A 26,755-nucleotide genomic window follows, 5' to 3' on the forward strand; every position below is an offset into this window, starting at 1 on the left:
ACACTGTCGACTTAAGTCAGTACAGTGTGTGTGTGTGTATGTGTGTGTGTGTGTTTTGTGTTCATATGTGAGACTTATCCACTGTCTGTTGTGTGTTTTTGTAGTGTGGACCATGGTGGAGAATTCATGATCAAACCAGGATTTATAAAATGTGAGTACACGCGCACACACACACACACAAACACACACACGCACAAACACTGATCAATAATACCCCATATTTACACCCCCAGTTCCCCCCAAACCATAATAAGAGACAGAGTGGGACAATCTGTAACACACACTAAAGACAGGACGAGAGACAGAAAGACAGACGACACCATCTTACCTGAGATTTATTATGAAATAAATATAATGTTTAATAATATAATAGTAATATAATAATACAGTACTCTCCATTTAGTATAACACACACACATACACAGAGTTGAGTGTGTGATATGTTTTCTCCTCTAATTTCTCTTCTGCTCTGTAGATGCCTGTGATCTCACACTGGACCCAAACACAGTAAACACACACCTCTCTCTGTCTGAGGAGAACAGAAAAGTGACATGGGTTAGAGAGAATCAGTCATATCCTGATCATCCAGAGAGATTTGATTACTGGCCTCAGGTCATGTGTAGAGAGAGTGTGACTGGACGCTGTTACTGGGAGATTGAGTGGAGTGGAGTTGCTGATATATCAGTGACATATAAAGGAATCACTAGGAAAGGAGAGAGTGATGACTGTGTGTTTGGATACAATGAAAAGTCCTGGAGTCTTTGGTGCCGTGTTAATAGTTACTCTGCCCGTCACAATAAACAGAGAACTGACAAACCTCACCACCCCTTACACACACACAGAGTAGGAGTGTATCTGGACTGGTCGTCTGGAACTGTGTCCCTCTACAGAGTCTCATCTGACACACACACACTCACACACATACACACATTCCACTGCACATTCACTGAACCCCTCTATGCAGGGTTTGGGTTTGATTATTTTGACTCCTCAGTGTCTCTGTGTCAGATCAAATAAATAAACATACACACTCTGAAATACACATACACACACACACACACACATTCTTTTTCTCTTTTTCACATAAACACACACAACGTTCATATGTACCATTTACATTTACAAATGTGTGTGTATGAAGTACAGTCAGAGTTTTATTGATGTATCAGAAATCTGTGACTGTATTAATAAACAATTATTCATTCATTTACAAAGTTTTGTAGAGATTTGTTTGTTTGTTTGTGTAACTTGGTGGTCTCTTCTCTAACTGATAACTAGCGGGCATAGCAAAGTTAACACCATGGCTCTAGGTTCGGGTAGGAGGATAGTAAGCAGGCAGAAAAGCACAATAAGACTATGGTTTGGTAGAAAAACAGGTAAGTATGTATTAAAGGAAAAGAAATATATTCACTTCTAAGCATGAATTGCATAACAGGTTACAAAACTGACAATGAGGCCTCAGGGAACAAAAACAAAAAAACAAATACAAAAGAATATCTCTTTTCAGTCCCACAGTTGCTGCCTAGGCAGGCTGTAGGCACAAGTCATTTATGTGGAAATGTACATGTGATCGTGTGTGGAAAAAAAAAAAAAAAAAAAAGATAGAGTAGCAGTGCACTGTCTGAGTCTCTTAGCTGATGGAGGTCGTCTGACGACAGGAAGTCCTCACACTATCTCGGCATGCGCTCACCGCTGGGTCTGGCTCGCCATCTAATATACCGTCTAGTTGTGGTAAAAGTCTCCTAAAAAAAACACACACACACAATCTGCATGGCACAGAATACGTTCATTATGGTCAATTCTGCAACCTTACAACCTAGTTACAAAAAACTCTCTCTCTCTCTCGCTATTTCTTTAACTGAACAAGGGATGCACTTAGAAAGAACAAAATGCAGGAAAACTTAACTGTTAACTTAATTTATGAAATACATACATTTACATTTGCAAAGTACACTTAGAAAATCTGCATTTTTTCATAACAAAAAAAAAAAAATCAAATCAAATACAGAGTAACAATAAGAGAGTAGGGTATCGAACTACACATTCAGAAGGGTTAGTTTGTTACAGTAGCATACATCCGATCACTCGACGCACTAGCACACACACACATACAGATTACCTGCCTTACACAAGTCCATACAGTCATGCGATTGAACATCATACAACACTACTCCGATTGTTTTTTTTTTCGCAAAAAAAACTTGTACTCCTTTGTACGCAACAAATTTAGTCCCAGGTCTATCATTCACTTGACTATATATACTAATACCATGCTAACATGACTAGCGAATTTGCTAGCATAGCACAAGAAAAGAAACAACTCACTGGAGTTTCGCTCAACAAATGCAGACGTGGGAAAAGTTACTCTACACATGGCTCTAACACAGAGTTATCGTGAATTATGAAATCAAAATTGACTGAATCAATTGACTGACTCCTGTATGAGATACTAACAGGCTGGCTTCTGGAATGTTCTCTGGTGTCTGTGCGAGATCAGTTCTACTCCCGCATGTATACTGTGCTACCGTTTTTTTTTTTCTTTTCGGAAGTGCGCCCTCTAAAGGAACTATCTATAACTGGTTTACAGCGTATGGGATTAATTCACGTGGGTTGCATTTGTTTTTCAGAAATTCTTGTACATTTACTTTAAATTTTTTTTTTTGTATTTCTTTTGTTACAAACACAATATGAACATGCACAAATAAAATATCATTAAATATAAAAACATTGAACGTGTTTCTGATACTGAACACACACATTCGCACACACTCTCTCACTCACGCTCTCTCTCTCTCTTTCACACACACACACACACTCTCTCTTACACACTCACTGTCACTATCTCTTTCTCTCACACATAAACTCTCTTTTTTGCCTCTCTCCTTGTCTCTCACAATCTCACTCTCCCTCTTTCTCTCTCTCTCTGTCACACAATCACTCACTCTCTGTCTTTCTCTCACACTCTCTCTTTCTCTCTTTCTCACACACACTGGCTCTCTCTCTCGCTCTCTCTCTTTCTTGCTCTTTGTTACTGAGTTATTGAATTGGTGGTTATGAAGCAGTACTGGTCTGAGTGTGTTGTGTACTGGTTTTTGTTACTGGGTTAATGAGCCTCAGTACCAGCTGGCTCAGAGGACTCTTTTCTGGATTCAGTTCCTGGGTTTTTAACGTCTCAAACTGGAGTGTATTTTGTTCGTTTTTGAATAGATAAAGCCAATGGATAACGTCCAAACACATGCCCTACATGTGTTGTTGGGTGTTTTTGTTTAGATTTTTAATATAGATCGACAGAATTCAGCATGTAGGGCTTCTGTTGGATGCTTGTCCCACGTAGTGTAGTCCTGCATACTGAGTGGACCCCAGACCTCACTTCCATACAGCGCAACAGGCTGTATTATGCTGTCAAATAATTTGCACCAGATTGTGATTGGTATATTTATATTGTAAAATTGAGATTTTATAGCATAGAGTGCTCTACGGGCTTTTTCTTTGAGTGCGTTCACTGCCGTGCTGAAACTTCCTGATGCAGTAATGGGAAGACCGAGGTAAGTATACTGCATCGTGTGCTCTAGGACAGTGCTACCCAGAGTGAACATGTATTTGTGTTCCTGGCACCTGGGCTTCTTTTGGAAAATCATGATTTTTGTTTTTATAGGATTCACTGCCAGGGCCCAGGTCTGGCAGTACTTTTCCAGCAGGTCCAGGTGCTGCTGTAGGCCCTGTTCAGAGGGTGACAGGAGCACCAGGTGATCTGTATAGAGCAGGAATTTGACTTTTGTGCCTTGAAGGATGAGTCCAGGAGCTGTAGATTGTTCTAATTGCACGGCTAACTCATTAATGTAGATGTTGAAGAGTGTTGGACTCAGGCTGCAGCCCTGTCTCACTGTTATTCACCACACAGTCTAGGTTGTTTCGTCTTATGGTGGTTGGTGAGAGGTGCAAAGGGGACTGGCCAACCACATGTGCATTGCCCTGTGGATCTATCAAGTCAGGCTCAGTACCTGTCCGTGCATTAAAGTCTCCACACAATAGCACTTTTCCCTGGGCCTGGAAATGGCTTATTTCTCCTCAGAGATTGTTGAAACAGATTTTGTCATAATAGACTGATTCCACTGGGGGAATGTAAGCAGCACAGAGGTAGGTTGTAAATTTAAAAATGCCAATAGTATCCTGCAGTTTTAGCCAGATGTGATTTTTTTCCATTTTAATAACTGAAATATGTTTAGCCAATTCATTTTTGCACCGCACCAAAATACCACCTGAATTTCTGCGATGGCGTGTTTTTCTTAATTTTACTGAGGGCACCATAATCTCATAATAGTCTGGTGGACACTGAGTTACAATTCTTTCTTGACACCAAGTTTCCGTAAGTATCACTGTTTTTAACGCTTTTCAAGAATTCAGGGTTTGTGCTCTTTAAACCAAAGGTTGAGGAGTAGAGACCCTGTATGTTCCAACAGCTAATGCAAAAAGAAGGTACGAATACAATTACAATGAGAAATTAACCAATTTTGTGAGACAAATCAGTGAAAACAGTTCTGATGCAATTTTCCTAAAATGTAACATTTTATGTTGTCTGGATTTTTTTTTTTTTAAGTCGCCTATATGTCTGTGTGTTTGTGTTCACCTCACTGTTTGAGGAGACCTGCACACAGCTTGTGGAGCAGGTGTCTGATTTCTCCCAGCTCAGAGGGTTGATGCAGGGGTGGGATGCAGGGGTGGGTTGGGTCAGAGCTGCAGCATAACTCTGCTGTCTCTCTGGTTGTTGGATGGTTTTGGTAGAAGAGAGTCTCTTCTTTTTGGTGCTGGGCTGCTTGTGTTGCCATGCGATGAGGTGATGTATATGGTTGTTTTAAGGGGGGAGGCCAGTTGGTGAAGGAGTCGTTGCCTTGCATATAAGGTGGGGGAGGGTAGTGGATAAGATAGGGAGGATGGGGCTGTGGGTTGGTTGGATTCCGTCCTAGAGCCACATCTTTGAGAGTTCTGGTGAAGATTCTGACACCATCCTTGTGAAGGTGAAGTCCATCATACAGATCTCGGGGGCCAATGGAGGGGTGATGGGCTATATGGACACTGCAGGGCAGAGCAGCTTCTGGTTAGCTCTGCATTGATGTCATGGATGATGTGGGGAGGGATGTCTATACGTGGAAGGAGAGTAGAAATTATGATGCAGGATTCTGGGAACTCTCTGCTTGCTTTCTCCACCACCTTCGTCATTGCTTCTGCAGTCCCGCGACCTTGGGAAGGTTGGGGAGGTCATTTGTCCCAGTGTGGACAATGATACAGTTGGGTCTGCCAAGGGTGCGCTGATTAAGGAGACGAAGGGCCTGGCTGGTGTTACTGCAGCGTTTGGTTGTTACACGTTGTCCAGGAAAGAGTCTTTCAGGGTTCAGGAACTTTCCGTTTGAGTCCATGAGAAGCGACTCCTGGGAGTCTGGTGTTGCCATATTCTGTAAAGCAGACAGTGTCTCTATGGGTGTGGGGGGGTGAGGAGAGGATTCAGTGACTGATTGTGTGTCAGTGGTGTGTGTTGTTGGTGGTGGAGCCTGCATGGTGTGTTTTGCTTGTTTGTTATCCGAATTTGGCCGTGAGTTTAACTGTTTATTTGAGGTGCTGGGCAGAGGGAGCTGCACCTCTGTGTATGCCTGTGTGTTTGTTGCTGTGTGTTTCTCCCTTTGTATGTCAGTTGCTGAAGTCTGTTTTACCTCCATTTGCTCCTGCACCTGTGTTATTTGCCTTGAGATGGTTTTCTCCCTGTCGCTGGCATCTTCTTTTAACTTTGCCATATGGGCTCTGAGACTTTTGTTCTCCTCCTGAATACTCTGGATGGTATATATCTGAGCTCAGAGATGGTGGTCTGGGTATTAGTCCTCAGCTGCTGAAGCTCCTCTTGGAGCTGCCTGGAGTCGTAGGGGGAATGGTTTAGCCTGGCCTGCATGAGCTCCTTAAATTCTGCCAATTCCAGTTCAAGAAGGGCCAGACTTTCTCTTAACTGTCTCTCAGAGCTAAGGGGTGATGGTGGAGCAGGGGTCAAGGTGGATGTTATCTCCTTTATCTGTTCTTCATTTTCGAAGTAGCCTGACGATTTCTCTTTCTGTACCTCTGCTTTCAGTTTAGGGAATGCCTGCTCAAAGGAACTCAAACAATTTTCATGTCCCTGGACTAAGATTGTAGCCTTAGTGTAGTAGGTGATGGTCAACTCAGGGTTGTCTGTGTACAGGTTTTCATCCTCACAGACTGTTAGTCTGCCTCCGCGTCCAATGCCTTCCTTACATATGTGATCGTATTGTTTGCAGGGGACAGATTTCCACTCAGATCCAAGCAGTTGATGTGAAATATCAGATTGTTTTTAACTCTTTTGTCCCTGTGCTTTGTAAAGTCTGTAAAGAGGACCTCTGGATTACTTCTTAAGACATGCTCTTTATGTTTTTTCTTTTCCTTAGAGCAGGGGTCACCAACGTGGTGCCCGCGGGCACCAGATCAGTAAAATAAAAAATAGCACTAATCACCAACGAGCTCAGTCTAAAATTTTATTTAACTGTGTTGCTATTCTTTTTGAATTATATTTACAGTGATGTAGATTTAAAAACGAATATATAAAAACGTAAAAAAAAATGATCATAAAAAAAAGTTTAAAATACATGAACTCTGGCGTAGTATGGTTCAGAGGTCAGTCTAGCATGACAAACCACAGCTTTGCTGAGATGAGTTCGCGAGCGCTGCGAAGATGAGGAGATGAATGCGGTTTCTACCCACAAAAACATGGCAGAAAAAAAGGAAGAAAACTTATCATTTTCACAGTGAATGGGAGGAAGAGTTCTTTTTTTACTAACGTGAAAAAATGTTTACTGCTCTAACTGTCACTCTCCACTGTCAAGTCAGTTTGCTATGCTAGTCTGCTAATTTGCTAATAGATGATAGATCTTCTAATAGGTAATAACACATGTATTAATATTGTAATAATATTGTATGTCTTAGAAACAACACTTCTTGGGCAAATGCCCTTGGCCTGCAGTCAGGGTTGACTGTTTGTAACAGTCAGTATCCCTTCAGTTTTCCCTTTTCTTGTGTTCTTTTGTAATAATCCACATGAAAGTCCAAGAATTAGATTAGAAATGTTTTTCCATTTCTTCCTGTTTGGAAACTCCATCACATTTTACTGTTTTTGTCTCACTTTTAGGTTAATTTTTCATTTTTTATCAGGAGCTCACCATGATTCTGACTGCACTCTCTGACTGACTGTTCTCTCTCTCTCTCCAGCGGTGAACAAGGTAAAAGAACATCGATATCGGGTATTTAGAGTCAAAAGTTGGACGAAGGAACTGTAGGGGAGGAAGAAGCACAGCGTATGGAGGAAGGTGTTGATGAGTCGGAGGGGGAAAGTATCGTATCTGACTGCTCAGGTGTGGTGGAGACTTCGCTAAGCCAACCAGGTGACATGTACACATTAGCACAGCTAAATAATTTTTTGTCAGTTATGAAAGGGAAAAAGAATGTGTCACTGGCCACGTTCTCTCCTGATCCTGTCAAGTTTTTAAGATCTGTTCAATATGTTACAAAGACCCAAGACTTGAGTGTGTTGTCACCCAAGAAGAGATTTAGGCTTAAGAAGTGGGTGGCAACAGTTCGCAAAGAGTTGCCATAGAATAAACAGTAGTTTTCGTTTCACCTCATGGGTGGGTTCTGCTTTTGGTTTCCAGTCTGTTTTCTCTTTCTCAGTCTTATGCTCAGCTTCCTTAAACATTAATGGCGCTAGAGATGAGCGCAAGCGTGAAATGCTGGCAGAACACGCCAAACACAAAACCATAGACATATTATTTCTGGAGGATACCCACAGTGACAGTGAAAATGAAGGACAGTGGGAAATGTGGTGGAAAGGGAAAATAATAATGAGTCATGGTACCAGTGTTAGTGCAGGAGTGGCAGTGCTTTTCTCCTCCAGTGTACTCATGAACAGAATCTCACAAAAGCAAGTGTGTAAGGGATGGGTTTTAGTGGTACAAGCTAAGATTAACACCCAAGAGTATATCTTTGTAAATGTGTATGCACCAACTGTAGGTAGAGAAAGAGGGATGCTTTTAAACCATATAAAAAAGAGCTGTCACAGTTTACGCAAGATGCGGTGTTAGTATTGAGAGGTGATTGGAACTGTCTAGTGGACTTTGTAAAAGATAGGACTGGTGAAGAACCTCGTCTAATGTCAGCTGAGACTTTAAATGACATAATACTGTGTTATGATTTACTGGATAGGTGGAGGACAAAGCATCCTTCCATAAGACTGTTTACTTGAATAAAAGTGTCAGAAGACACGGTGAGTGGAGTATGGCTTGATTGTTTATATGTTTTAGACAACACGTTAATCGAATAATCAGAGCTTTTATTTGCCCTGTTGGTTTCTCAGACCATCATGCCACAATGGTACATCTATCTACTGTGTCGAGTCACAGAGGAACAGCATATTGGAAGTTCAATGTAAGGCTCTTACAAGATGCAGCCTTTTGCCCTAAACTGAATGAATTTTGGGGAAAGAGGAGAGACAGGAAAAAGGAGTTTTGTTCATTAAGGCAATGGTGGGATGTTGGGAAGTTCCAAATTAGGCTTTTCTGCTAGCAATACACTGCATGCTCCTCAACGGAGGCAAAAAGGGAGGTGGCTATGCTTGAAAAAACAGCAGAATGGAGAGGGTGTGTGGACTTATCTGGAAGAATTATGGCGGGACATGGGAGCAGTCTTTCAGAACAGAGCAGAAAGGGGCCACTTGTAAGAGCTGGATTCACAGTGTTAAGGGAGATGGATGCGCCAAGTTCTTTCTTGTTTGGATTAGAGAAGAATTACAGTGAGAACAAACAAATGCACACTTTATAAATGGCCAATGGTCGCCTTTCCTCAGACGCGGGGGAAATGCAGTGGAGGGCTCGCAATACAGGTGAACGCTATACAGGTGTTCTCTGCTGCAATACAGGTGAACTCCAGATAACAGCAGCAGTAATGAGTGATGTAGCCTAGCCACCGCGGAAGGCTACTGGAGCCTCAATATCCGTAAAGACGACCCTCACAGGTATAACGGCCTCAAAAGCTCCCAAGAGTCCCATTATAATATTACATAGCTAGTCAGTTAGCTTAGCTAACATAACTTTGGCAAAGTAGCGAATGACTTCCTGTGTTATTCAGCAGCGGTGCACCACCACATAAACAGAAAATAGACAAATATTACTTTACCTGTTCTTCCTGATGTTTTAAACATTAAAGGCACAATCACTTTTTCCAAACAGGCCACAGTAAAGTGGTAAATACTGAAATATGGGAGCTGAGACTATTAATTTAGCAATCAGATCCAGTGACGTTGAGAATTTTAAGCTGTAGAATGGTTTATACCGTCACCTTTGTATTGGGAAAAAAAAATCAACAAACAGAGCTATTTTGGGGCGTGGTGGGAGAAATGATTTGCGTATCCAAAAACGGCTTCACAATGGAATGATTCTGCCTTTGATCAGATCGGACCATAGCTATCAAATGTAGCTGTCAAATGGCTAAGTTAGTGACTTAAGGGTTTGTATTGATTTTTTAGGGAGAATTTAGGGCACAGGACAGTGCACAAGAGCCTGAAAGTCGTGCCCAGTGTTTTCTAAGTCAATATTCAACGCTGTATTTAGTCCTGACCCCTTGATTTCTCCGTCAAACTTCTCTATCTCTAACTTAGGCAGTTTAACAGTCTGCTTATTTAGTGATAGTTCTGAAACTGCACTTGCATTGATCACACACACTCTCAGACTCCTGAGCCTTCTGAATGGGTCTGTTTACAGGAGCCTTCCACACAATAATGCAGATCTGATACTGCAGCGCGCCTTCAGTCTCCGCCTCTAATTCTTCCGTCAGAGTTTCGTCTTCAATGCGTCTGCCCGAGTCGATTAAACTCTCTTCTTTCATCGATGATGGATCATATTTCTGCAGTGTTAGAACTGAACAGAGATTGTCTGACAGTGGGAAATATGAGCAAAAATGCAGTGAAATAAAGTTCTATGTGTGTGTGTGTGTGAGTGAATATGTGTGTGTGTGTGTGTGTGTGTGTGTGTGTGTGTGTGTGTGTGTGGCATTGTGTGTGTTTGTGTGTGTGTGTGAGTCCGTGGCTTTATAGTGTGTGTTAGGTTTATAATTGATAGTTTAATGATTTGATAGTTTGGTTTTTGTTAGATTTTTATTTATGTACTCAATCAAAGATTTGGTTCTCTCTCACTCTCTCACACTAAAATGTCACTGTGTGAATACAGTCAAAACCTTAAAACCTTATGTCTCTATACCATTTCTACCTGACCAGTGGAACATAATGAGAATAAAGTGGACTAAGGGTTTATTGTTGTTTATATGATTTGAAGTTTGATCTTTGTCCCTCTTAAACCAGGAACTAACTTGTTTGATTCCTGCTCTTTGAACTCAGGGTGTGTAGCTGTGTCTCTCTGTGGAGACTGAGACACATTTGGAGAGAGACATTTTTAACAGACACCTTGGAGTAACCCAGACAAGAGTCATTCAGATTTTAAACATGTGTTCTGAGTTCTGAACTAGGGAACCAGAACTTTCCCAACAGTCTGGACTGATGGTGAACTGGACCTGTCTGACTGAAGACTTACAGAGTCACCTGACAGAAGGTAATGCAATATTCTTCTCAACTTCATGTGTTTCACATTTATATGAAACACATTTTGATAATTTGTCTTTGAATACGGGAAGCTGTGCATGTTATTTTCGCTCTTAAATACACCACAGTTTTTCACCAACACAGTAAACATGTTATTGAGAGACGTTAGTAGAGCCGACAATAAACATGACAATAGCATCAGATGTGCATTGTGCATTTTATTCATGGGAATTTGACATTTTCTGCGAGTCACTGGTTGAGTATTTGATGTGGTTTTGTGGTTTCTGTGAGTCACTGGTTGAGGGTTTGATGTGGTTTCTGTGAGTCACTGGTTGAGGGTTTGATCTGGTTTCTTATCATTTGTAAAGACTGTAAGGGAGTCAGGGTCTCACATTAGAAAAGACACATTCATATGAAACTCTCACTAACCACAACACATATGAGTTTTATTTTATGATGTATACACACACACACACACACACATACACACACACACATATATATATATATATATATATATATATATATATATATATATATATATATATATACATACAAGTGGACTATTGTCTCCCTCTGCAGCATGAATTAGGCCCAAGATAGACTAAATTACCTCTGAATCTACTGCTGTCATTTTATGATATCAAGATCTAAAGATGGAGGATCAGTTTTTACCTGTCAGATCACTTCGGGCGTCACTTGTGTGATGTTGAATGTGCTGAGGGTGAAACATTAACTAAATGAAGAGGGAAAAACACAGTCCTGCTCCTGTGATTTTCACAGAATGTTATGAATATATTAATGTTAGTGTGTTGTATATGAGACATATAGCTGTTTGGATGAAGACACAGACACTGTCTTCTGTTTTATTAAATGATATATTATTAATTGAAAACAAACACACTCTTACTTTATGTCAGTAACATAAAGAGAGTTAATGTTATAACTGACAGATGAGGAGTTTATTGGGAAGTTTAGTTTTTAAGACAGATAGGAGTGAATCTGAACAGAAACAAGCTAATCAACATGGCCACCACACACTGTATATTTGGTCTCCATACACACTCCTGTTTATGACTCTGTGTGTGTGTGTGTGTGTGTGTGTGTGTGTGTGTGTGTGTGCGCGTGTCCGTGTGTGTGCGTGTCCGTGTGTGTCCACAGGACCAAATCAGTTGCACTGTCTGAACAGGTCTCACATTGTGAGAATGGAGAAAACTGAAAGGATTGACTGTGGGGACAGAGAGGAGAAGAACACTGTCTGTAGAATGAGTCAGTCTGGACAGTGTGAGGAGGAGGATCCTGTTGACTACAGGACACAGAGACCAGGATCTCCAGTACCCAGCTGTGTGTCTGTGAAGAGTGACGAATCCATGCATGAACTTCCAAACTTCAGCAGAGAACCAGTCCCCTCTGAGTCACAGTGAGTGACTGTATTTATACCGTATTAACTATGTGTATAATATAAGTTGATATTAACACTGTGTATAATATATTCATGCTGATAATGTCAAACACAGATAAATAGAGATCACACAGGTTACAGTGAGATGTGTGGATATTTTCATTCAGATATTTGGAATCAAAGAGAGTGAAACTAAAACACAAACAAAATGCTGTTCATATGTTGTAGTTCTTGGCTGTTATGAAACCAAACATTGATATGATTAAATGAAGTGGTCACCAAACAACAGGAAATGTCACACACTGATTCAGTCACTTTACCTGGAAACTCTTCAATGATTTTTCAGCAGATGATTCCTTATTGTCAGTCTGTCACACTGACCAGTGTTTACGACATATGATACGCTGTATATTATACACTGACTTACCTGCTCAATTCTCCCAGAACTAAGTCACAGAGACCAGGATCTCCAGTGCCCAGCTGTGTGTCTATGAAGAGTGAAATATCCATGGATCCCCCTCTGAAATTTAGCAGAGAACCAGTCCCCTCTGAGTCACAGTGAGTCCATAAATGTAACTGACACTGAGGGTCAGATTCACTAAAGGATTGTGTGGCTTTAGTTCCCATAGAAAACATGAGAAAATATAAACGTGTGATTGACTCCACTCACAGAGGAAACAAAGTTCACATAACAGGACAGCACAGTAAAGACCAGTATCAGTCAGTACTGGGAAAGAGTGATGAACTGGTGTATAGGGTTGTGCTGGTGTGTGGTAATACTGGAAGACATAACACATACGCAGCTTTGCAGTACAATGTCTCTCCCTGTGTAACAGCCCTCATGCATTACTGTGGTTTCTACAGGAACAATCATACAAGCATTAAATAGACCTGTCACAATCCAGTCTCATCCTTCCACTGTCTAACCCTCTCCTCCGTTTGTGTCCTGTTCCTGGGCTCCGCTCCAGGTTTTCACCATCACACTGATCACCACTGATCCCTCAACTCACCTGTTCACCATCTCCTCATTACACTGTTTTAAAAGCCATGTCTCAACCATCCAGCTTTTGGAAGGTTCTCTTGTGGTTCTTTCATGACTGTTCTGTTTCTTGCTCATGTTTCTTATCTACTGCGTTGTATTTTGGATTTCTGCTCTTGTCAAGCCCTTTTGGTTTCTGGTGAATTCTCCGGACTGTTTGCCCCTGTGTTTTCTGACCTTTGCCTGCTTTCTGTGAGTACTGTGTTTGCCCCTGTGTATTCTGACCTTTGCCTGTGTTCTGTGAGTACTGTGTTTGTCCCTGTGTTTTCTGACCTTTGCCTGCTTTCTGTGAGTACTGTGTTTGTCCCTGTGTTTTCTGACCTTTGCCTGCTTTCTGTGAGTACTGTGTTTTGCCCCTGTGTTTTCTGACCTTTGCCTGCTTTCTGTGAGTACTGTGTTTTGCCCCTGTGTTTTCTGACCTTTGCCTGCTTTCTGTGAGTACTGTGTTTTGCCCCTGTGTTTTCTGACCTTTGCCTGCTTTCTGTGAGTACTGTGTTTTGCCCCTGTGTTTTCTGATTTGCTGATTTTTGATCATTTTAAATCACCCTTTTTAAAAATCTCTGAAGAGTTTGCTTCTGGGTCCATACACTAAATCCCAGGCCTCACAGGCTGTGGCAAGACCCAGTCAGCCCCATTCATTACACACCATTCTCATCCAACAAGGCCACAGTTCACACTGCAAGGACAACCATCAGAACTGTGGAGAAAGATTTCAGAGAACAATTATTTGAATGACATTGGTTTTTAATTGACATTAACACTGATCGAGGGTTCATTCTGTCTGAAATTCTGTCAGTGATAAAACTGAGCCGGGGCCTAAAGGTTAGTGAAGTGGGCTTGGGACCGAACCATTGCTGGTTTGATCCCTGGACAGACAGGAAAAATGTGGGCAGTGAATTAACAGCACTTTTCCCTCAATAGTCACGGCTAAGCCCTAAACAGCTGTCAATCATTATTGTTACACTTCATCACTATCATCCCAACTGCACATGAGTCCTAAAGATGAGAAGGGTTCAGCCTGCTAGCCTTGATGGAGTCATATGTCTCCCAAAGAAAGTGTCTGTCAAATATGGAAACTCAGGTCTGATCCAGGGTCAGTCCAGGCGTGGCCTGTGTCAGCAGGTTCTGAGACATTTTTTTTCTTTTACTGAACCCCTGCTCTTCTCTCTCTTTCTCTCTCGCTCTCTCTCTCTCTCTCGCTCTCTCTCTCTCTCTGCAGTAGGGAGACAGATGTATTTGAGGATCAGTCTGGATGTTGCCAAAATATCCAACACAACACATCCGTGTCTGAGTCAGATGATGTCCTGCCAAGAATCATTGAAGGTCATAAAACCACCCTGAAAAAGAAGTATGAGTGCTTATATGAAGGTGTTGCACTGAAAGAAAACCAAACCCTCCTCAACAGCATTTACACAGAGCTCTACATCACAGAGGGAGAGAGTGAAGGAGTGAATGAGATGCATGAGGTTTTACAGATTGAAACAGCATCCAGGAAATGGGGTTCTCAAGACAAACCAATCAGCTGCAATGACATCTTCAAACCCTTGTCAACCAACAGAACTGAAGAGGAGGAAAAAGCCTTGTCTTGTCAAGAATCTGGAGCGGACAGACAAAAGCCAGAAATCAGAACTGTACTCACCAAGGGCATTGCTGGAATTGGAAAAACAGTCTCTGTGCACAAGTTCACTCTGGACTGGGCAGAAGGAAGGACCAATCAGGACATTGATTTCATGCTGGTTCTTCCTTTTAGAGAACTGAACTTGGTTAAAGATGAACAGTTCAGCCTTCATGGACTCCTGCTAGAGTTTCACCCAGAGCTGAAAGACCTGGATCCAAAGAAATATAATGACTTTAAAATGCTGTTCATCTTTGATGGTTTTGATGAGAGTCGAATTCAGTTGAATATTCCGGAGAAGCTGTGTGATGTGACCACAACATCATCAGTGAATATACTGATATCAAACCTCATTCAAGGAAATCTTCTTCTCTCTGCACTCATCTGGATAACCTCCAGACCAGCAGCAGCCAGTCAGATTCCTTCTCAGTTCATCAGTCGTGTGACAGAAGTCCAAGGATTCCGTGATTCCCAGAAAGAGGAATACTTTAGAAAAAGAGCCAGTGATGAGAGTCAAGCCAACAGAATCATCTCACACATCAAGACATCAGTGAGTCTCCACATCATGTGTCACATCCCAGTGTCCTGTTGGATTTTGGCCACTGTGCTTCAGGAAATGCTGTGTCAAGGCAATGTTAAAGAGATCCCTAAAACTCTGACTGAGATGTACACACACTTTCTGCTCATTCAGACTAAAATGAAGAAGCAGAAATATGAAGAGAAAACTGTGACAGACCCAAAGATTCTTCTGGAATCAAGCAAGGAAATTTTTCTGAAACTTGCTGAACTGGCTTTTAATCAGTTGCTGAGGGGCAATGTCATGTTTTATGAAGGGGATCTGAGAGAATGTGACATTGATGTGAGTGAGGCCACAGTGTACTCTGGGATTTGTACTGAGATCTTTAAGGAGGAATCTGTACTTCGTCAGAAGAAGGTCTACTGCTTTGTGCATCTGAGTGTTCAAGAGTTCTTTGCTGCTCTCTATGTGTTTTACTGCTATGCAGAGATCATGGAAGCACTGAAGAAAAAGACCAGACCTGTGCCAGAGAATGTTTCCTTGGAAGACTTGCTGAAGAAAGTTGTAGATATATCTTTGGAGAGTAAGGATGGACATCTCGATCTGTTTGTCCGCTTCCTTCATGGCATCTCACTGGAGTCCAACCAGAAACTCTTACAAGGCCTGCTGACACACACACAGAACAACCAGGAGAGCATCGAGAAAATAAGCCGTTACATCAAAGAGTTAAATAAAGACGGTGTCCCACCTGAGAGATGGATCAATTTACTGCACTGCCTGACTGAAATGAATGATCACTCTCTCCATGAAGAAATTCAAGCTTTTATCAAGTCTGAAAATTATAGAACTGAACTCTCACTTGCACACTGCACAGCACTGGCCTACATGTTTCTGATGTCAGAGGAGGTGCTGGATGAGTTTGACCTGAAGAAATACAAGACATCAGATGAGGGTCGTAGGAGACTGCTCCCAGCTGTGAGGTGCTGCAGAAAAGCTCTGTGAGTTTTCAGTTTCATTTTTTATGAAAAAAAGATATCCACTCTTTATCAGCTTTATCTGAAGGAAAATGGTGGGAATTCTCTAGTTATACTTTGGTATGTCTTTGTGGAATACATATAATGTAATGAATTTCATTGCAATAATTCATCTATACACCCAATTACAAAGGGTAAAAACTCTTGTTAAAGCTGATTTGATAAAACATATTCTGAATAGGACACAGTGATTGATCTGAAAGAAGTATTGGGCATTGTTATTTATCTACTCATCAGAAGTGATGTTTTTAACACTGAGTGAATAATATAGTATTGTCTATATTGTTTACAGTGTATATTTCAGATGCCTCCTGGGAAATGCTGTGTTCATAGAGCAGCTACAAATACAATATTTCAATATTTGAATGTGGACGATGGTTACAAGATCAAAATTTCAATACAACAACGATAAAACGTCATGATAAAAATGTCACCAGAGTCCAGCCATAGAGGTGATTTACAGGATAATTTTATTCTTTAAAAAGTCAGTGTTTTGTTTTCCTTCTCCCTGTGTAGACTCAGAGACTCTAAACTCACTCAGCAGTCCTGTGAAACTATCACCTCAGCTCTGATGTCAGTGAACTGTCCTCTGAGAGAACTGGACCTGAGTAACACTGGTCTTCAGGATTCAGGAGTGACGATGCTCTGTGCCGCACTAAAGAATCCAAACTGTAAATTGGAAACACTGAGGTCAGTAATTCTGAATGGAGCAACTTGTTGGTAATTTTCCCAGTCATTCTAGTCACATAAATATTTTTTTCCAGGCAAAATAAACATTTGGACAGTGTAGACAAAACTGATGCTTACAGATAGGTCACAGAGACATTTGTATCAGTGTGTGAATATTATCTTCTCTCTCTCTGATTGGATGCTGGGAGTGTGGGAGTGTAAGAACATGTTCACAATGAAAGGACGTTTTCCAAGGACATGAGTCTGTCCCTGTTTTTGATTTCTGTTTGTTTCTTTTCTCTCCTTGTGTGGTTGGAGAATGAAGAGATGAGAGACAGACAGTCTAATGGGAGCTAGGCATCAGCCAATCAAATCATGTTATTTTCCAGCTACTCATTGTGTGTTTGATTTTGATTTGACCACAGAGATCAATGACTTCACATTCATCCAGTCATGAGTCCAGTATAATGAGTGCACTCCTTTATATGTACTGTGATGGGTTTTCTGCTTTTGTTCTTTTTCCTCTGAGCTCTACACAGTCACTGATCCCCATAGTTAACACTGCAATAGTGTATGAATCAGTAATGAAGTGAACACATCAAATCACATTATTTGACTTGATGAAAAAGATCAAAGCTGGGTCTGATGACAATAGTAAGACCAACAGTCAGAAGCAGAGTCACTCTCCAGAGGGAACAAACAGCATCATCAACAATGGCAGGTTTCTGATATTTCTAATCTTCTCACACAGTAGACTCTAAGAGTACATTTACTAGTGTGAACAGGTTTGTTTCATTCAGAACGGCCTAGATTTAGTGTTTTGCTGTGCATGTTAACTAGGGACGACAGAGTAATATTCCATGTTATTTGTGCTCCATTATGTGATTATATCCATATACGTCAGGTGAGTGAATGAACTCTGAAACACAATAAAACCATTTGTGAAATGTTGGGAGCCATGGTCAGTGAAAGCCCAGCAGTAGACATAATGGTGTCTGGAAAAGCAAAGAATTACTGATCAAAGAAAGTTCAAAAGCAATTGGAGAGAGACACATTTAATTGTAGTCATATTTTGGTATGTCTTTGTGGAACAAATATAATGTAATGAATTTCATTACAATAATTCATCTATACACCAAATTACAAAAGGACAATAAGACTGATGAAAATCTTGTGAAAGCTGATATTATGAAACAGTGATCGATCTGAAAGACATATTACACATTGTTATCTATCTGCTCATCAGAAATGATGTTTTTAACACTGAGTGAACAATCTAGTATTTTATATATTTCAGATGCCTCCTGGGAAATGCTGTGTTCATAGAGCAGCTACAAATACAATATTTCAATATTTGAATGTGGACGATGGTTACAAAATCAAAATTTCAATACAACAACGATAAAACGTCATGATAAAAATGTCACCAGAGTCCAGCCATAGAAGTGATTTACAGGATAATTTTATTCTTTAAAAAGTCAGTGTTTTGTTTTCCTTCTCCCTGTGTAGACTCAGAGACTCTAAACTCACTCAGCAGTCCTGTGAAACTATCGCCTCAGCTCTGATGTCAGTGAACTATCCCCTGAAACAACTGGACCTGAGTAACACTGGTCTTCAGGATTCAGGAGTGACGATGCTCTGTGCCGCACTAAAGAATCCAAACTGTAAATTGGAAACACTGAGGTCAGTAATTCTGAATGGAGCAACTTGTTGGTAATTTTCCCAGTCATTCTAGTCACATAAATATTTTTTTCCAAGCAAAATAAACATTTGGACAGTGTAGACAAAACTGATGCTTACAGATAGGTCACAGAGACATTCGTATCAGTGTGTGAATATTATCTTCTCTCTCTCTGATTGGATGCTGGGAGTGTGGGAGTGTAAGAACATGTTCACAATGAAAGGACGTTTTCCAAGGACATGAGTCTGTCCCTGTTTTTGATTTCTGTTTCTTTTCTTTCCTTGTGTGGTGGGAGAATGAGGAGATGAGAGACACACAGTCTAATGGGAGCTAGGCATCAGCCAATCAAATCATGTTATTTTCCAGCTACTCATTGTGTGTTTGATTTTGATTTGACCATAGAGATCAATGACTTCACATTCATCCAGTCATGAGTCCAGTATAGTGAGTGCACTCCTTTATATGTGTAACCGGTAGGACTCTAGGACCTAGTCTGGTGTACCCACATAGGTGTGCTGTCATAGGTTTATAGGTAATTGCGTAAGTTTAGCGCCAGATTACGATTCGTAATTTACGAACACACCTGTGGGTTTCGGCGTGCTGTTTGGCTGGCGTGCTGGTCGGCGAGCTGAAAGATGGTATGTTTTTTTCTTTTAAATAATTCTCGTAGTTCATTAGTGCTTGATGCTGGTGTGTGCCCTGAAGACAAGGGCCGCTGGAGCTGTCCAGACCTTATGTAGAGCCTCATCGATGTGAAGCCATCTAGGAAGGTGCTTGTTGATCTTCCTCTCCACTCTGATGTTATAAACACTTCGTACACATTGAGGAGCAACATAAATCTCTGAAGCAGGCCACGTTGGTAGATCCAACACTTGTATTTCCCAGGCAGGCCAGACTTTCTGATCTTCTTAAGCCACTCTTCAGCTTGTTGTTCTATGCTGGAGATACTATTTTATCTGTCAGGGTACCGTCATACCATTTTCCGAGGCATTTGATTGCCTTGTATGTTTGGGATCCCTTCCCCTTGAACAAGTAACTTGAACCTTTCAGATAGTTTGCCCTTTTGGATCACCAGACACCTTGATTTCTTGGGCTTGAAGGTCATCTTTGCCCAAGTGGCCATGCAGTCAAGTTCTGCTAGGACCCATCTTGCCTGCGCATGGGTTGGTGTTGTCACGGTAAGATCGTCCATAAATCTCCTGATTGCTGCCTGTTGACTTTGGTCCTCTTGACTCTTTGCTAGCCGCTAAAATGATCAGGTTCATTCCCATGACAAATAAGATGGGGGAGATGGTACACCCTGTTACAATTCCCTTTTCTACAGACTGCCACTTTGTTGTAAACCTGGCAGATTGGATTCGTAGCTTGATGTCGCTGAAGTAGCTGGTGACCAGGCCCTGGATATGATATGGGATGTGGTAATGATTCATAGCAACTTGAATCAAGTTATGGGGGATAGACCCATATGCGTTAGCGCAGTCGAGCCAGACAACTGTAAGGTTGCCTTTCTTCTCCTTTGCTTCTTGTAACAGTTGGGTAAGAACCTCCATGTGCTCCAAGCACCCCGAGAACCCTTCAGTTCCCCCCTTATGGATAGAGGTGTCAACATACCCATTCTGGGTCATGTATGCGCTCATTCTTTTTGCAAGAACAGAAAAGAAGATCTTCCACACTGAGCAAGGAGATGGTCCAAAACTGGCTGATCTGCATGGAGCCCCATTCTTTGGGCACAAAGCACCCATCTGCTCTTCTCTAGCTTGTCGGGACAGTGCCCCTTGACCAAATTCCCCGCATAAGCTTCCAAAGCCTTCGGAGGAGCATGGGGCATTTCTTGTATACTTTATACGGTATACCGCTGGGACATGGAGCAGAAGATGATCTAGAGTGATCTATGTGACGACCTCTTGAACCTCCCCCAATAATGGAGGTTCTGTGCTGAGGGATGTTGTTGAGGGATAGTGCCGAGATCATGGTTTTCCGCTGGGGCTTCATTTCTTGTTGGGTCCCTGAAGCCTTTCCTCAACAAATTCCTCCACCTCCTCCTTAGAGCTTGTTAAAGTCCCAGACTTCGCTTCTCCTAGAAGTGATTTGTGAAGTGAGTCTTTTATAAACCGGGCTCATTCTTTCTTTTTGCGCCTTTGTTTTAACCCCTCAGTTCTTCTCACTCTGATGAGCTGCTCTTGAAGGCATTCATTGCAGAATGGACATAGAATTTTTTTTTTCTTTCACTACTGAATTTCTGCATAGCTTTTATCTTTGCTATGAATGTTTGTACAAAATAAAAGAAAAAGATTTTTTGGGATCTAAACCTCATAACTGGGAGTGGCATAGTCAAGCTCTGAATCCTAGGTGGTAATCACGCCCCCTAAGTGCTACATATGTAGTGTGATGGGTTTTCTGCTTTTGTTCTTTTCCCTCTGAGTTCTACACAGTCTAGATTTAGTGTTTTGCTGTGTGTGTTACTTAGGGATGACAGAGCAGTGTTCCATGTTTTTTTTTGTGGTCCATTTTGTGATTATATCCATATATGTCAGGTGAGTGAATGAACTCTGAAACACAATAAAACATTTTGTGAAATGTTGGGAGCCATGGTCAGTGAAAGCCCAGCAGTAGACATAATGGTGTCTGGAAAAGCAAAGAATTACTGATCAAAGAAAGTTCAAAAACAATTGGAGGGAGACACATTTAATTGTAAAAGAGTAAAAGATGTGACCTGTGACATGTTCCAAAGCAGTGTCAAGTTTATGTCAAATACTGTGCAAAGTGTAAAGGAAAAATCATTTTTACAAATCGATGTAAAAGGGTCAGCATGTGTGTATGGTAGAAGGGACTGATCTTAGTGATATCCTCTTTGTGGGCGTTGGTAATTCTGAACAGACACACACTGAGCAGTCTAATGTGAACAGTGTTAAAAAGGATGAGTGGATGATGCCATTACAAATAAACGGAGCCTTTATTCCACTCAAGCTGGACACTGGGACAAAGGGCAGTTTGATTAGTGAGAGTGATATCAGAGCAGTGAAAATAAAGACCCGAAGACCCATAGTTATGATTCATGAACAAATGAGTCGTTCCTACACTGAGCCTGCCCAGCGGTTATGTGACAAGTGAATGGAAGCCACAGACCCTGTAACTGCCCGATTTTCCTCGCTCTCAGATTTTCCCTGGAATTACAAAATCCGGAAGTCCGGTCTGCAACAAGCAATAATAGACTGTGAGGAAGATTTGAGAATTGAAGGATTTGATTGCACCATCAAAAAGATAGCATCTAGCCGTTCTCCGGGTCCAGATGAAATAATAGCCAACTTTACAAACATTTTTGGGATGAATCAAAATATTACTGTTCCAGGCAATTAATGAATGCATTATACAAAAGGAGCTAATGGCTACAATGAAACAAGGTACACAGTGGAAACCGCTAATAGTGATCACGGTTATTGTGATCAACCGCTTATATGGATCAAAAAGCTCAGGACAGAATCATTCCTGTACAAGTGCAGTACTAAATAGTTCGCTTATAGTAATCAAGTAGTCCGATTACAGTGTTCATTTTGGATCTTTTTGTACTTGAAAACATATGGATAAAACCTTACTTTCATAAGCCCACTTTATCTCGCTGAAACCCGTCTGCTTCGGCTAGCACCTTGCTGCGTGCACAGAAATGATCGGGGAAAAGAAAATCATTTTCTCTCAGTGACAAACGCAGTCTCATCGAAGCTTATGGCAAACTGTCAAAAAGGAGCCAAGAAGACGCAACAGCGAAACTTGCTGTTCCTTAGATTATTTTACGGCTAAATTTGATTTCAAACTCTGTTACCAGTTCGGCATTGATAGCCTACGACTTGTTTTCAATTCTGTTAAAAACTGGCCAACTGAAACCCGGGCGTGCTGTTGGGAAGTCGGGAAGCCTGTATTTTCACTACTGAAGTTATCGTATTTTGTAACCCGCATAATACTTTTACGTTTTAGGCTATAGCCTAATTATAATTTGAAACTACAATAAGCTACATTTTATATGCAGTACTGTACTGTAGTGTATTTGAATTAGCCTATACAGAGTTCAGTAATTTAGTTTGTACAGTACTGTAATTTGAAAAGCGTTTGAAGCATGTAATAAATATACGACTGTCAATTAGATGGTAGGCTAATCTGCGTGAGAAATAAAGAAAAAACAAAAAAAACAAAATCACTGATAATGATCGTCCGATTATAGTGATCAATTTCACCCGGACAGACGTGATCACCATAAGCGGTTCTCACTTTAATTAAAATAATTCTTAAACCCGAAAAAGACAAAAGAATTTTAAGCAATTTACGACCTATTACGCTTCTAAACACGGATTATAAAATTTTCACAAATCTTGACACCAAGATTAAAAGGAGGTGCGTCGAAAATTATCAGTACAAGCCAATTGGGTTTCCCTAAGGGGAGATCTGTCCATGATAATGTCTGCTTGGTTCTGGATCTTACTGATTAGTCATTTAAGTAACGATGATGGTTTATGATGATTTATTTTTGGATTTTTATAAAGCATTAGACTCAGCTGAACACGCATTTATTTTTGGCACACTTAAACACTTTGGTTTTGGCAACAGGTTTTTAGATATGGTTATTATGTTACATACAGACATTAACAGCTGTGTGTCCCTCCCAGAAGGCGTATGCCCCAGATTCAACATAGGTCAAGGCATAAGACAGGGACGTAGTATTTTACCTCTCTTATTCATTGCTGTTACTAAATTACTGAATTATTTTCATAAAAAATTCCAGTATTGAGGGATGAAACATAAATGAACAAAAATTAATTATAAGTCAGTTAGCTGATAACACAACACTTTTTCTAGAGAACAAAGAGCAGATTCCTTTGGCCTTACAAACAATAGAGTTATTCTCTCAAGCTTTTGGTCTGCATTTGAACCTTAACAAATGTGAATTTATGAGCATCCACAACTGCTCCTATTCTTCATTGCATAATATACCAGTCAAAAAAGATACTCGATATTTAGGAATTCGGATAACCGAATGTCCAGACTCTAGGGAGAAGAATAATATTCAAAATACCATTGATAAATGTAAGAAAATACTAAACAGCTGCTTGCAAAGGGATGTGACTTTGGAATTGGGGATTTTTTTCTTGCCCGCTATGAGGATTAAGTTAGGGAGTGTCATCCTGTTTTCTTTGTTGTAAACCTGTGGGCATGTAAAGCCCTAAACAGTGATATTGTGCTTAAAGTAAAATTGAAAACTTGATAGTAAAGATGTCAGATATCAGGAGACACTGATGATGTGACAGTGTTTATCGCAAGACAGGAAAATGTTCTGACTCTTAACTAGTGTTTGAGCCATATGGAAAATCCTGTTCAGTTAAACCTCACTGGGATAAAACTTGTTTCTCTCTCTCTCTAGACTTGCTCTCTGTAAACTCACTGAACAGTCCTGTTCATCTATAGCCTCAGTTCTACAGTTAGTAAACTGTCCCCTGACAGAACTGGACCTGAGTAACAATGACCTTCAGGATTCAGGAGTGAAGTTTCTCTGTGTGGGACTGAAGAATCCACACTGTAAACTGGAGATGCTGAGGTCAGTATTAATCGGAACATAAATACAGTGTCTAAAATGACTATGTTCACATTAATATGACACAGAGTTGATGTATAGTATGGTTATTAAAATACTGTTGTGTGTTAAATATACTAATCATAAAAGTAGATGAATTTCCCCCAGTATCTGTAAGGCTAATGTTAGTAACTGGTCTGTGAGTTAAGTTAATGTGATAGTTTAGCAAAGTCAACATTTATGGTAAAACAGAGTGGAACCTTTACAATGAATCACACTTCACAAACCAGACGACGAGTTGATATTCTCTGTCTCTTTTTTTTTTTTTTTTTCTCTTTGTGTAGGTTGTCTGGTTGTTTAGTGACAGAGGAAGGTTGTTCTTCTCTGGCTTCAGCTCTGAGTTCAAACCCCTCACACCTGAGAGAACTGGATCTGAGCTACAATCACCCAGGAGACTCAGGAGTGAAGCGTCTCTCCACACAGATGAATCAACACTGTCGACTTAAGTCAGTACACTGTGTGTGTGTGTGTGTGTGTGTGTGTGTTACTAAGTCATCTGGGCAGTACTGTGGTATTGTTCAGTGCTAGTTTCCTGACCTTCTCTCTCTTTCTCGCTCAAAAGTTGGTGTAGACTCAAAGGCAGATAAAACTGCTTTCTTCAGCTGAACTGGCTTTCGTCTCTTTCATCATTTCTTCGTTTTTTTAGAAGCTGCCGTAAGAGGACGATTTGAATTTCCCTCCTTTTTTCCTCTCCTCTTTTGCCACTCTTCTGCGTGTGTGTGTGTGTGTGTGTGTGTGTGTGTGTGTGTGTTTGTAGTGTGTGTTTATGTGTGAGACTCATCCACTGTCTGTTGTGTGTTTTTGTAGTGTGGACCATGGTGGATAATTCAGGATCAAACCAGGATTAAGAAAATGTGAGTACACACACACACACACACACACACACACACATCTCACACTCACACACACACACTGGGTTTGGTTCACTCATGGAAAAGAGACCATTTATCTAAATTCCTACAAAATACAACTTTTGTTTATTTATTTCATTTAATCACAAAAGAGAGATTATTAATATGAGGTAAAATATGACTTTTATTTAATTTTGTATGTAATTTGACTGCGTGTGAACAAAAGAAAGACAGAAAGAAAGTGAATAAAATAAGTGAAGTGGAAAACTGGTCAGAAAGTGGTTCAGGTAATGAGAGAGAAACACACTAACAGTACACACACACCAACAATAAGAGACTCCTTATAATAGCACTCAAAAATACCCCGTATTTACACCTCCAGTTCCCCCCGAACCTCTCACTCACTCATTATCTAAGCCGCTTATCCTGATCAGGGTCACGGGGGGTGCTGGAGCCTATCCCAGCGCTCATAGGGCGAAAGGCGGGGAAACACCCTGGACAGGTCACCAGTCCATCACAGGGCAGACACACGGACAAACACACTCACACACATATTCATACCTAAGGGCAATTTAGTGTCTCCAGTTCACCAAACCTGCATGTCTTTGGACTGTGGGAGGAAACTGGAGTTCCCAGAGGAAACCCAGGTAGACACGGGGAGAACATGCAAACTCCACACAGAAAGGACTCTGGCCGCCCGGCCGGGAATCAAACCCGAGACCTTCTTGCTGTGAGGCGACAGCGCCACCGTGCCACCCCCCAAACCATTACCCCAAATCCCATAATAAGAGACAGAGTGAGACAATCTGTAACACACACTAAAGACAGGACGAGAGATGGAAAGACAGACGACACCATCTTACCTGAGATTTATTATGAAATATAATGTAATATTTAATAATGCTAATATGATATAACATAATATTCTCCATTTATCATAGAGCACAGTCAAACAGAGTTGAGTGTGTTTGATATGTTTTATCCTCTAATTTGTCCTCTTCTCTGTAGATGCCTGTGATCTCACACTGGACCCAAACACAGCACACACACAACTCTCTCTGTCTGAGGGGAACAGAAAGGTGACTTGGGTGAGAGAGAAACAGTCGTATCCTGATCATCCAGAGAGATTTGATGGCTGGGATCAGGTCATGTGTAGAGAGAGTCTGACTGGACGCTGTTACTGGGAGACTGAGTGGAGTGGATATGGTGCTGTACTATCACTGACATATAAAGGAATCAGGAGGAAAGGACACGCTTTTGACTGTTGGTTTCGAAACAATGAAAATTCCTGGAGTTTGTTGTGTGATGGTAACAGTTACACTGCCCGTCACAATAAACAGGACACTGTCACACCTCACGGCCCCTCACACACACACAGAGTAGGAGTGTATCTGGACTGGTCGTCTGGAACTGTGTCCTTCTACAGCATCTCCTCTGACACACACACACTCACACACTTACACACATTCCACTGCACATTCACTGAACCCCTCTATGCTGGGTTTGGGTTTGATTATTCTGACTCCTCAGTGTCTCTGTGTCAGATAAAATAAATAAACACACACATTATGAATACACACACACACTCACTCTCTCTCTCACACACACACACACACACACACACACACACAGACACACACACACACATTCTTTGTCTCTTTTTCACATGCACACACATAGTATTCATATGTACT

The 26,755-nt window shown here is 41.0% G+C and overlaps 1 pseudogene; it reads left to right on the top strand.

Moving 5' to 3' along the window:
• The window catches only part of LOC115821735 (NACHT, LRR and PYD domains-containing protein 12-like), a 38,009-nt pseudogene extending 11,877 nt beyond the window's left edge, over positions 1-26,132 (top strand).
• The last annotated feature ends 623 nt before the right edge of the window (positions 26,133-26,755 follow it).

Source organism: Chanos chanos, chromosome 9 (genome assembly GCF_902362185.1).
Source record: "Chanos chanos chromosome 9, fChaCha1.1, whole genome shotgun sequence".
Classification (NCBI taxonomy): domain Eukaryota; kingdom Metazoa; phylum Chordata; class Actinopteri; order Gonorynchiformes; family Chanidae; genus Chanos; species Chanos chanos.